The sequence below is a fragment of the Pelophylax lessonae genome, assembly GCF_965119305.1.
Source record: "Pelophylax lessonae genome assembly, chromosome: 2".
NCBI lineage: Eukaryota > Metazoa > Chordata > Amphibia > Anura > Ranidae > Pelophylax > Pelophylax lessonae.
This window is the reverse complement of record NC_138769.1, coordinates 286659325-286672590: the sequence shown is the minus strand read 5'-3', so window position 1 is coordinate 286672590 and position 13266 is coordinate 286659325. Positions and strand designations below refer to the sequence as shown.

General features: G+C 50.1%; 1 protein-coding gene across 1 annotated transcript in view; it reads right to left on the bottom strand.

The window, feature by feature from the left end:
* The window catches only part of PM20D1 (peptidase M20 domain containing 1), a gene marked incomplete at its 5' end in the record, with an annotated part of 305608 nt that overhangs the window by 155061 nt on the left and 137281 nt on the right, over positions 1-13266 (bottom strand). The gene's annotated exons all lie outside the window — the stretch shown is intronic.

Sequence of the window (13266 nt, the reverse complement as noted above, 5' to 3'; positions counted from 1 at the left end):
CCCATCTGTCCCGCACACGGGCCAACCAGGGCTGAAGAAAACCGAGCAAGCGTCCCCCCACCCCAAAACTGGGTGAGGGCGCCCCTTCAGGCCGAACTGTTATGGGCTGCAGGTCCGGATTGGCCGGACTTCTGTTTCCCACACCAGAGCTTCTTCTGAGAGCCTTGACCTTTGAACGGTTTGCCCTTGTAGTGCGGCCGAAAGGCACGAAAGGACCCCCGAGGGGGCCGAAAATTTGCATGCTTCTTCCCAGAAGCCCCCTTAGCCTTGGGGAAATGGGGCAAGAGAGTGCTCTTACCCCCGGTGATCCCCTTAATCAACACATCCAGGGACTCCCCAAAAAGGCGAGACCCATCATAAGGCAGATTGGCTAAGGTCTTACGTGAAGATTGGTCCACCGACCAACATTTTAACCAAACCAGGCGGCGAGACAACACCGCCACGCTGTGCACACGTGCAGCCAACGGAATCAGGTCCAGGTCCGCATCACACAGATACACGACACCCTGGTGGATCTGATCCACCATATCCAGGGTCGCCGCCGAGGCCGAATCGGCCACTAGAACGCGCCTAAGCATCTGCGTCCAACTTGCGATCGCCTGGGCCGCCATGAGAGAAGCAAACAGAGCCTTAAGCATAGAACCCGTAACAGAATAAGTATGACGGGCAAGAGACTCCAGTCTCCTATCCGGGGCATCACGGAAAACAGGGGAACCCTCTGCAGGAATCGCAGTGGCTTTGTTCAAAACCGCAATTGCATGATCCACTGGTGGAGGCACACACCACCGTTCATCAGTGGCAGGCGAAAAAGGATAACGCAGCTTGAATTTACTTGGTACCGCAAAAGGTTTGCGCAGATCGCGCCATTGATCCTTAACAGCGCGCTGAAAATCAGCATTGCAGGGAAAAACCTGCGGCGTCCTGCGTTTTCTCTGCGTCCCATAAGCCGCCAAGGCAGCGGGGGGACACACTTCGTCCTGCAAACGCAGCGTTTGCTTAATGGAAGCAATCAACTCATCCATGATTGCAAGCTCTTCAGGCGAGCCAGGGGGAGAATTATCGACCCCCTCAACTTCAGCCTCCACCTCAGACCCCACTAGATCAAGAGAGGAGCGGGACCCCGATAAGGAGGCCCCTGCCAGAACAGCCCCATCACCTTCACCCTCAGAATCAGAGGACAGAGCAACTCTGGGCCTTTTAGTAGATTGAGCAGCCACCAGCATTTGCACCTGAGCAGCAAGGCCAGCCACAATAGTGGCTAAATCCCCCCCTGGGGGGGAAACAGCGGTCCCCTGGCTTTCCACCAATACTGTAGGAAATTTGCCCTCCTGAGAATCCATTGCCCCTGTAATGCCAGACAACCAAGGGTTAACTGCCCCTTTTTAGCAAGCGCGGCAAGCGCAGCCCCCCGCACCACACTCAAGCACAATGAGACCCCCACAGGGAATATGCAAACTGAACACAGGCAATGGATAGCAAGAACAGAAGGATAAAACCTGAGGAGACCCTCGCCGCTGCTGCTGCCTCGATCGGTGTTCCTGGAAAGAGGAAGTGATGCTGCCAGGGCGCTCTATGTAAGCCTATGGAGGCTACAAGAAAATGGCCGCCATGCATGTAAACCATGCGGCCGGAGCGGGTGCAGGCAAAATGGCGTCGTTTGGCGCCGAAAACGCCGCTCCACAGTGCATTAAAACACACATTACATTCCAATATAAGGATACATGTTAGATCGCCGCAGCGATCGATGTATATGCCCAAACATGCCAAAAAAAAACATGCCCCACAGCACACAGCTTCTCACACTGCCCAGCCTGACACACACAGTGTCATACAGCTCCCCCCCCCCCCCCTTGCAGCCCACAGCATGCAGCCGAGAGATAGGGAGACAAGCAGCGTGAATAGAGGCAGGTTACACAGTCCCAGACTGACACCCCCCCAGACAGACAGGTCCCCACATAAATACACTTACCTCACATGGCGTGGGGGACCCGCACAGGCGAACAAGCCGCTGCACATGAGGCAGGGAGAGTCGCAATTCAAGACGCACAAAATGGGGGTTAAGAAACCGCACAGCGTCCAGTGAGGTAGCCACCTCACCAATCATCCCTGCACCGAACAGGGATGGGTCGTTCACTATGCCAGGAGCGTTACCTGGCTGAACGCTCGATGGCAGACTGGGAAGCCACTGACCCACGACCTGCGACCAGGGGGATCAGCCCGAGACCCAGTCCGCATGATCCTCTTCGTCCGAAGAACTAACTAACGCTGACAAAATAACAGCTAATTAAAGGTAGAGAGAAAAACTCAAACAAAATATTAAAAAGAAGAAAGAGTCTGGGACAGAAAGTCCCAGCACAGAGAGAGCCAGCCACTCCTGACAAGCTAGACATTAAAACTGAGATATGGTTGCAGGAAGTAGGAGGGTATTGACTGAGGGGACCACCCCTTGAGGGTGGGATATGTTAAAGCTTTATTGTTAACATATTCTGTTGCCTAGCTACTCCTTCGGAGCAAAGTCTAATACCCCCATATGTGACGAATATGAAGAGGCGGCGACTGTCGGAGGACGTAAGAGAAATTCTATTTTCTCTTACGTCCTCTGACAGTCGCCGCCCACTCATACAATCTGCACGTCTGGGATGTCCCAAAGCAGTGTAGATGTGGAGGGGTGGGAAAACGTAACCGTCAAGAAAGGCAACGCAGCACCCAGGTCAGAGAAAAGAACCTTTTCTGAACCAGAAAGTTAAATACTGGGCAACAAGAAAGCGCAACAGGAGCGAAAACCCAGGAAAACAAATAAAAAGCGGAAAATCTAACAGGAGGAGACAGGCCAAAACTACCCTGTCTCTCTAAGGCATTGCCGCACTCAACTTTGCAGCCAAAAAGAGGCATCTGCTGATGCCAAGACATCAAGTTTGTAAAATCTTGTAAAGGTATGCACGGACGACTAGGTCGCCGCATTTCACACCTGAGTCACCAACGCCTGATGGCGGAAGGCCCAAGACGCACTAATCGCTCTGGTAGAGTGTGCTGTGACAGGGAAAGGAGGAACCTGATCCCTAATTGAATAGGCCTGCAAAATCGTCTGCCTGATCCATTTTGAAATGGTTGCCGCAGACGCAGCCGTACAATTCCGAGGTCCCTCAGGAAGGACAAAAAGACAATCCGACTTCCTGAAGGATTCAGTAGACGACAGGTAAACCCTGATCGCCGGACCACATCCAAGGAATGCAAGGCAAACTCCTTAGGATGCTTAGGCTTCGCACACAGCGAAGGTAAGACAATGTCCTCGTTGAGATGGAAATCCAAAACCACTTTCGGAAGAAAGGACTGATGAGGTCGCAAGACCACTTTATCTCTATGGACAACCAGATAGGGGGAGCAGCGAGACAGGGCCACCAACTCCGACACTCTGCGAGCAGATGTGATCGCCACCAGAAAGGCAACTTTCCGTGACAGCACCGACAGAGGAATCTCCCGGATGTTCTCAAAGGGAGGACGTTGCAAAACGGACAGAACCCAAATTCAGGTCCCAAGGAGGCAAGGGTGCCCTCCTAGGGGGAGCCAGATGACGCAACCCTTGAACGAAGGTGCGGATCAAGGAATTTGACGCCAAAGGGCGCTGAAAAAGAATGGCCTTAATAGTGGTCAGTGCAGGACGCTGCTCCACACCAGTTTGCGGGAAAGCCAACACTCTCGCCACCGAAAAGGAGCATGGATGGAACCCCTGCAACTCGCACCAGGCGAAATAAGCCTTCCAGGTACGATAATAAATCTTACCGGAGGAGGCCTTCCTGGCCCTGAGCAAGGTAGGAATGACCGCCGACGAGAGACCTCTGTCTCTCAAGACCTGGCTTTCAACAGCCACGCCTTCAAAGCCAGCGACTGTAAAGCAGGATGGAAGATTGGCCCTTGAGACAGAATATCGTCTCATAGCGGGAGCCGCCAGGGAGGCTTGACGACCAGTTGCATGATGTCCACGTACCAAGACCGACGCAGCCAGTCTGGGGCCACCAGAATCACCAACCTCGGTTCCGAGACCAACCTGTGGAGGAATCTGGACAACAACTGAATCAGGGGAAAGGCATAAATCAGCCGATACCAATTCCAAGGTACCACCAACGCGTCCGAGGCATCCGTCAGAGGGTCGCGCGTTCGTGCCACGAACCTTCCCACCTTGTTGTTGAGACGAGACGCGAACAGATCCACGTCCGGGGATCCCCACTGCGCACACAGCCTCTGAAACCCCCTCCAGGTGGAGGGACCATTCCCCTTGGTCCAGGGTCTGGTGACTCAGAAAGTCAGCCTGCCAGTTCTCCACACCTGGAATGTGAACTCCCGAAATCGCCGGGACCTGCGTCTCGGCCCAGGACAGAATCTCGGCCACTTCCTTGGCCGCCCGGGCACTCCTGGTGCCCCCTTGGCGATTTCTGTAAGCCACCGCATGCACACACACTGGGCAGCCCTGAAGACGATCCGACCAAAGGAGCAAACAGAGCCTGATTGCCCGCAGTTCCAAGACATTTATCGGTAGAGAGGATTCCCCCTCCGACCAAGTGCCCTGGGCAGACAACTTGCCCAGAACTCTACCCCAGCCCGACAGGCTGGCGTCCGAAAGGACTTGTCTTCCTTCAGAGCCGGAGAATGGAGCCACCACAGGAGAAAACCGATTTGACTTGAGGGCTCAAAGCAATCCTCCTTTCCAAGGACTGAGGATGCCTGTCCCACCGAACCAGAATCTTCGCTTGAAGAGATCTCGTGTGAAACTGTGCAAATGGGATCGCCTCGAAAACCAACACCATCAAGCCCAGGGACCGCATGCAGGTCCGAAGCGAGGAGAACTTGTTGTCCCCTGAGGGACCTGACCTCGTCCTGCAGGATCCGGAGCTTGTCCTCTGGAAGAAAGACCTTCATCTGGGCAGAGTCCAGAATCATCCCCAGGTAAGGGAGGCGAACAGAAGGGGACAAAGTTGACTTCTGAAAATTGATATCCGAACTCCTGGAGCGTCTGAACCGTGATCGACAGATCGCGCAACAGAGTGGCACTGGAGCTCGACCTTAATAGGAGATCGTCCAGGTAACCAAGGATGTCAATCCACTGCACCCGCAACAAAGCGAGAAGAGGAAGCAAAACTTTGGTAAAAACCCTTGGAGCCGAAGCGAGGCCGAAAGGCAACGCCATGAACTGATAGTGCTCCTCTGCTATTGCGAATCGGAGGTACCTCTGATGACCCTCGTAAATAGGGATGTGTAGATACGCATCCTTGAGGTCGATGGAAGCCAGGAAATCCCCTGGACTCAGGGATGCCACCACCGACCGGAAGGACTCAATTCGAAACTTCTGAACACGCACAAAGCGGTTTAGAAACTTCTAGTCCAGAATCGGACGTACCTTGCCCTCCTTTCTGGGCACTGTGAACAGATTCGAGTAAAAATCCCAAAATCTGTCCCGCTGTGGAACCGGGACAACCACCCCTTGGGCCAGGAGATCCTGAACGCCCGATGGAGATCTCAGAAACGATCGGGGGTTAAATGAAGATTTGAGGGAAAAAATCTGTCTGCTGGGCGTGATCGAAACTCGATCTTGTACCCTGACTGAATGAGTTCTTGAACCCACCTGTCCTGAATCTTGGTCAGCCAAGGTTCTGGAAAATAGCGCAGACGTCCCCCCACCTCTGAAACGGGTGAGGACGCCCCTTCAGATCGAAGCGGACTGAGCAACTGTGCCAGTGTGGGCGGATTTTGACTTGCCCGCCCAAGGCTTCTTCTGGCCACTAGAGGCCTTGAAGGACTTACCTTTGTCTTGTGCCTTGAAGGCACGAAAGGACCCCTGGTTAGGTTTAAAGGAGGGACCCCGCTTGCCGCAATATGATCTTCCCCTGGACACCTGGGGCAACAGAGTGCTCTTGCCCCCAGTGATCCCCTTGACCAGTTAATCCAGAGAGTCCCCAAAAAGACTCCACGCAAAAGGGATGTTAGACACTGTCTTCTTGGAAGATTGGTCGACCGACCAGCTTTTTAACCAAACGATGCGACGAATTGCAACTGCGACCGCTGAAATTCGTGCATCTAAAAGGGGCCTCATCTAAGGCTGCGTCACACAGGTATAAAACAGCCTGACTGATTTGATACACCATCTCCAGAGCAGCAGGAGAGGCGGAGTCAGCAATCAGAGTGCGCTTAAGCGCCTTGGCCCACTCCACAACAGCCTGAGAGATTACCGAAGAGAACACGGGTTTCAGCAAGGAACCCGCTACCAGATAGATATGGCGGGAAAGAGTTTCAACCCGCCAGGTCTTCAAACACCGGAGAATCCTCCGCGGGCATTAAAGTGGCCTTATTTAACCTGGACACAGTGTGGTCCACCTTAGGAGCCACAGTCCAGCGAGAATCCACCGGATCCGCAAAAGGGATAAAAGGTACTGAAATCTCTTTGGCACCACAAAATTACGTTTAAAATGACGCCATTGTTCATTCACGGTTTCGTGAAACTCTGCGGGACAAGGAAAAACCTGACCTGATTTTTGGGGGGGCTCATCATCCAAATTTAAAGTGTCATTAACAGAGCTAATAAGCGCGGACACCGCAGCGTGGTCCCGTGCTGATCCGGAGGAGGAATCCTCCTCCTCCACATCCAACTGAGAGGACTGAGACCCCTCAGGGGGTACACTGTCCGTGGCAAACAAATCTGGCTCTGAATCAGAAGACTGAGAGGGCATAGACCTTTTCTTAGAAGTCCGGTCAGACATCAACAAATCCACTTTTGACGCTAAAGTCGCAAGTGCAGCAGTAAGGGAGACTATAGCAGAGGATTCAGGAGTACCTGAACCTTCCACCAGATCTGGGGGGAATTTGCTTTTCTGGGACTCCATAATAGCAATCTCAATTTAAATGATGCTGGCCCTTTAAATCGGCGAATCCCGCGGTCCCAACCGCAAATGCACCGCAAATGGAGAGCAAGTCCTGTGCTACAGGAAACTGCAAAAAATAAATGCTAGCAGGAATGCCGGCCAGGAAACAATAAAAAACTCCCACAGTGTGCTATAGTTGCCACGCTGCTGAATCGATCTGAATGTGAAGAAAGAGGAAGTGTCCTCACGCCTCTAGAGGCAGACACAGCCCTGAGCCACAAAAAAATGGTTGCCAATACAAGTCTATGGGAAAAGCTGTGAGAAAATGGCCGCTGTCCACATAAGGACATCTTGTCCACACTAAAGATGGTGCCTGATCGGCGCCAACAGCATAGTAGAAAATGGCTGCTGCCCTCACAATGAGGCCAAACAGCCTGCCCACACCTAAAATGTCGGCTGTGCGGTTTTGCGCCGATTGCGGCCCCCATACACTGTTCCCCAAATAGTTGCACAAGAACCTCAGGGACATATGAGACCCCCGCAACCCCCTTAACAGCAGTGGAACCGCCATAACGCCCCCGCAGGGACCGGGAAGGGACACACAGGGACCGCACCTACAGACATGAGGGGGACATTACAGAACCCATACCGAACTGCCATCCCGTTAAAACAGAGGGCCCACATCCCCCCCCCCCCCCGGACAGACAATGCCAAAGACAGAGGGGTAGCATGTTACTCACCGGTCCAGTGAAATGTGGGTACGGCTCTGACAGGAAGCCTCCCACCCTGAGTGGTGGTGCCGTCAGCCGAAGGGGACACTAGCAACATGTGGGCGTACCGCAGTTGAGACATCTCGGCGAAGATAGCAACTTCGCAGGCTCGACCCTGAGGTCAGGGACATAGTCGTTTGCGAGGCCTGGGCGTACCACGAACCTGCTAACGTTCGATGGCAGGTTGGGATTCCATAAGGCTCTAGAATAACCAGTGCGATTCCCAGCTCCGCAAACGCTGTAGTCTTCCGAAGTCCGACTAACTAAGCGCAGGAACAAATAAAAAGCTATATTTAACAAAAAAAAAAACACTTTTCTAGAGAGAAAACATAAAAAGAAGAAAAAAGCTGAGACCGCAGCCCCAGCCAGGGAAAAGCCAGCCTACTCCTAAGCTAGGCAGCAGCAAACTGAATTGGGAATGAAGCTAGCTGGGGGTATTGACCAGAAGGGACAGCCCCCTGTAGGTGTTTCTATACAAAGTTTTTGTGAATATTCTAACAAAATCTTCTACCTAGCTTACTCCTATGGAGAAGGCCAATACCCAGATGTGCAGATTGTATGAGTGGGCGGCGACTGTCAGAGGACGTAAAAGAAATCATGTACAGGTACGCGATTCTGGTGGTTGGCTCTGGGTCATGCGCCGACCGAGCCACGCTCATGCTGTGATTGGACACAGCGGGAGCCATCGCGGTCGCAGGGACCCGCCGATCGTTCATAGGAGAGACAGAACGCCAGTCTGCCTATGTAAACAAGGCAGACCACTGTGCTGTCACAGAGGGAGAGAGAGATCTTGTGTTCCTGCTAATCAGCTTTCTAGAGCATGCCAACATCCTAATTAATGTAAATAAAATATCCCACATGGATATCTCCTATGAGCATAGATAGACTTTTCAGGAACAACATGAGACATATCCACAATTCATTTATATAAAAATCAAGTTTATTTGAACAATGCATTAAAACATATACAAAATCATAAAAAGGTTAGACTTTAGAAAACCTAGCCCGATAGGGGAGAGAAATCACCCCTATTATATGTGTACTCTCAACTAGAACCTGGACAAAAGTGATAGTCATAGCACCAAGTACTGATACACTTCATCCAGGTGCTCTTGTCCCAACAGTGGTCAGTGCATTTCGATACACAAAAGCTTCCTCGGGACCATTTGATTATGAGGGTACATTTATTTTAAAATCAAACAATGTATTAGAATCTTTTACATATACAGGTCAACCAATGTCAATATTTCTATAAGCTATTATAGATGTAGTCAAATGGCTTACATGGCAATGTTTTATCCTGTCCCTGACATATACTGTCTGGGGGGCAGACACAGGGGCTCAAGTAGACCCACCCGGGACAGCTGCGTTGAGACAGGGCAGTTCTAAATATGGAATATGTATTCATTAATGCAAAGGATAATAATACCAATTTCATATGTGTATCTTGGAATGCAAAATAAAAGAACTTACTGTAGACAACCAGAACTAAACACCAGGTATCCATAGATATATTTGCCACAAGAAACTGAGAGTAAGCGTCAAAATTGCCTCATAATTAAGGACAGGGGTTGGGAGGTGTCTATATGGTCAAATAAGCTAGATTAACTTGCAAAAGATCTATAAACAATACATATGTGCAGAAATAAATATACCCCATCTGGATTTCCCTATCCAAATCAGCCTACTGGTCATAGAATACTTACTTCGTTTTAAATAGCCTGAATATTGCACCTTGATAATTATCTCTCTAAATAAAACCCAGCCAATGAACCAAGGATAACAGTCTCCACATGGGAGAAAGCTGCAATAAAAAGAAAAAAGACACACCAACAGGTCTCAACATATATTTCTGCTACCGATTATAAAGACTAATAAAGTGTGTTGGATTAGAATTATAAGGGGGATATTACCTGCAAGAGCCTAAGGTGGAAAGATAGTCTAATAGACTCAATTCAGGACCGAAAGTATGGTAATAAAGACCCCTAGGAGTGGACATCAATAGTGAGACTACAATGTCCAATTTCCAATGTCCGTACCTGAGACGCCCACTCCTCTTCTGTCCCAGCCACCATAACTGTCCCATCATGGGTGGCCTCCTATATACCCCCACCGCAGCTATCAGCCGCGTCAAAGACGACGGCATTGGCTGATGAAGTCACAGAGTGGCACTGCATAAGGGAGTCATGGTGTGGTGTGCTTGGTCCCAAGTTTCCTCAAATCGGCCGAGGCCAAGGGCGCGCATGTGCACCGCGGCCGCAGCCGAGTGTCCAGAAACTCAGAGACATATGGACTCAAAGGTGGAGGAACGCAGGCCGCCACGCAAGCACACACCCACACAGGGGAGCACGTGGAAAGAATATGCCTGCCCAATAGACTATTGCAGGAACAAGTAAATAGCTGCCAGCCAATTACAATATACTACATGTACTGATTAGTGACCTTGCAATCTAACATATCTAATAACATTCACTTTGATATTACATGACAGAAATGGTGTACCTTCAGGCACAGAAACAAATTGAGCAAATAAAAATTCATAGATATGAACCTGGCAATCTTTTAGATGAATGTAATATGCGTTCCTCAGACATGTGATCGAGGGCAAATACAAATGCGCAAAATGTAAGCACGTTGCTTCCCTGGAAGCTCAGGTCCTGAATCTAGGGAAGCAGCTGGCAACACTGAGACGAATGTCCATACCGGAGGAGAGCCAGAATCGTACCAGTCAGGTGCAGGCAGGGGTCTGCACAGAGGTGGGCGGAGTATCGGAGGTGCAGGCATCAGAGCAGAGTAGAGGGGTGACAGTTAGGAGGGGTAGAAGGGGACAAGGCAAGGAGGCTGATCCTGGGCTGGAGCACCCCAATAGATACGCCCCGTTGTGTGATGTTGGGGAAACCAGTCAGGGACCAGCATTGCTGGAGCAGAGTGACGCCCCTAGCTGCCAGGGGAAGAACTCCTCCATTGAGGCCGGGAGAAAGGGAAAGGAAAGACAGGTGCTGGTGGTAGGGGACTCAATTATTAGAAGGGCAGACAGTGTAATCTGTGACAAAGACCGTGTGCGCCGAACAGTCTGTTGTTTGCCGGGCGCTCGGGTTCGGCACATCGCGGATCGGGTGGACAGATTATTGGGTGGGGCTGGGGAAGACCCAGCTGTCATGGTACACGTGGGTACCAATGACATAGGCAGAGGAAGACGGAGAGTCCTAAACGATTTCAGGGACTTAGGCGCTAAGTTGAGGACTAGGACCTCCAAGGTAGTATTTTCCGAAATACTACCTGTACCTCGAGCCACACCAGAGAGGCAGCGGGAGATTAGGGAAGTTAACGAGTGGCTGAGGAGCTGGTGTAGTAAGGAGGGTTTCGGGTTCCTGGAGAACTGGGCCGACTTCTCAGTCGGTCACCGGCTCTTTGGTAGGGACGGATTGCACCTAAATGGGGTGGGTGCAGCCGTACTGGGTGCGAGGATGGCCAAAAAGTTAGAGGGGCTTTTAAACTAGGGAATGGGGGGGAGGGTACAGATGTAGAATTAGCCAGTGGAAAGCAAGTTTCAGAGGGCAGAAATGGGGGCATTAGCGGTAGGGTGTTCGGAGCTCCTATACCCAGGGTGGGTACGGGGAAAAATCAAGAGAGCAGCCTAAAAACATCAAATGAGGATAAATGTAACCGATCAAAATTACGAGGCTTGTATACCAATGCCAGAAGCCTGGCCAACAAGATGGGAGAGCTGGAGCTGCTGATGTTTGAGGAGGACTTAGATTTTGTGGGGATAACTGAGACTTGGTTTGACAGCTCTCATGACTGGATGGCGACCATTCAGGGGTATTCCCTTTATCACAGAGATAGAGAGGGTAAAAAAGGGGGAGGGGTATGTTTGTATATTAAGAACAGTATACAGGTAAATATGAGGGATGATATTAATAATGGAGCTATGGACGAGGCAAAATCCCTATGGGTAGAGCTTCAAAGAGAAGGCACGGTGGGGAAGGTAATATTGGGCGTATGCTACAGGCCCCCCAACCAGAGGGAGGAGGGTGAGGCGGACCTCATGTTACAGTTAGGATTGGCAGCAAGGATGGGAAATGTCATTATAATGGGGGACTTTAATTATCCTGATATAGACTGGGCAGAAGGAACCGCGCATTCAGCCAAGGCTCGGCAGTTCCTAAATGTTTTGCAGGACAATTTCATGGGTCAGATGGTGAATGCACCGACAAGAAACAATGCGGTACTTGACCTACTGATTACCAACAATACAGACCTGCTCACGGATATAGAAATATGGGACAACTTGGGGAACAGTGACCATAGGTCAATTGGTTTCAGTATTAATTACAGTAATAGGAAACACAAGGGTAATATAAGGACACTGAATTTCAAAAGAGCCAATTTCCCTAAACTGCGCTCGCTGCTAGAAAATATCAAATGGGATAGAACCCTGGGAACAAAGAACAAGGAGGAAAAATGGGAGTGAATTCAAGAGCATACTTAACAAGGGGGTGGGCCAGTGCATTCCACAGGGAAATAAATTTAAAAGAGCAAAACTAAACCCTGGGTGGCTAAACTCCAACATAAAAATGTATATTAGAGCTAAAGAAAAGGCCTTCAAAAAATACAAGACTGAGGGGTCATTGGCAGCATTTAAGCACTACAAAGAGTGTAATAAGAAATGTAAAGACGAAATCAGGGCGGCTAAAATAGAACACGAGAGACATATAGCGGAGGAGAGTAAAAAGAACCCCAAGAAGTTCTTTAAGTATATAAACAGTAAGAAAGCGAGGCCAGAGCACATTGGCCCCATAAAAGATGATAAAGGAAAAATGGCCACAGAGGACAGAGAAAAGGCGGAAGTGTTAAATAATTTATTTTCTTCAGTCTTCACAAAGGAATCGGGGGGCTACACGAACCCCGCTTGTAAGGCCGAACTAAATAATACACCTCAGGAAGTGCCGCCATGGCTAACAGAGGATAGACTTAGAGCTAAACTAGAGAAACTTAACATAAATAAATCCCCGGGACCGGATGGCTTGCACCCAAGGGTTCTTAATGAGCTCAGCCAGGTGATTGCCAGACCATTATTCTTGATCTTTAAGGATAGTTTACAGACGGGTATGGTGCCAGCTGATTGGAAAAAAGCCAACGTGGTACCAATATTTAAAAAGGGGCCGAGATATATCCCGGGTAACTATAGGCCGGTCAGCCTAACATCAGTAGTCTGCAAAATTTTGGAGGGGATGATAAGGGACCACATACAAGACTTTAGTAATGAAAACTGTATTATTAGTAGTAATTAGCATGGATTCATGAACAATCGTTCGTGCCAAACCAATCTATTAACCTTCTACGATGAAGTGAGCTGCCACTTAGATAAAGGTAAGCCTGTGGATGTGGTGTATCTGGACTTTGCAAAGGCCTTTGACACCGTTCCCCACAAACGCTTACTGTACAAACTAAGGAAGGTTGGTATGGACCATAAGGTGAGTACCTGGATAGAGAACTGGCTCCAGGGGAGAGTACAGAGGGTGGTGATTAATGGGGAGTACTCGGATTGGGCGGGTGTGGAAAGTGGGGTCCCCCAGGGTTCTGTCCTGGGACCAATCCTGTTTCATTTATTCATAAATGATCTAGAGGAGGGGATATCTAGT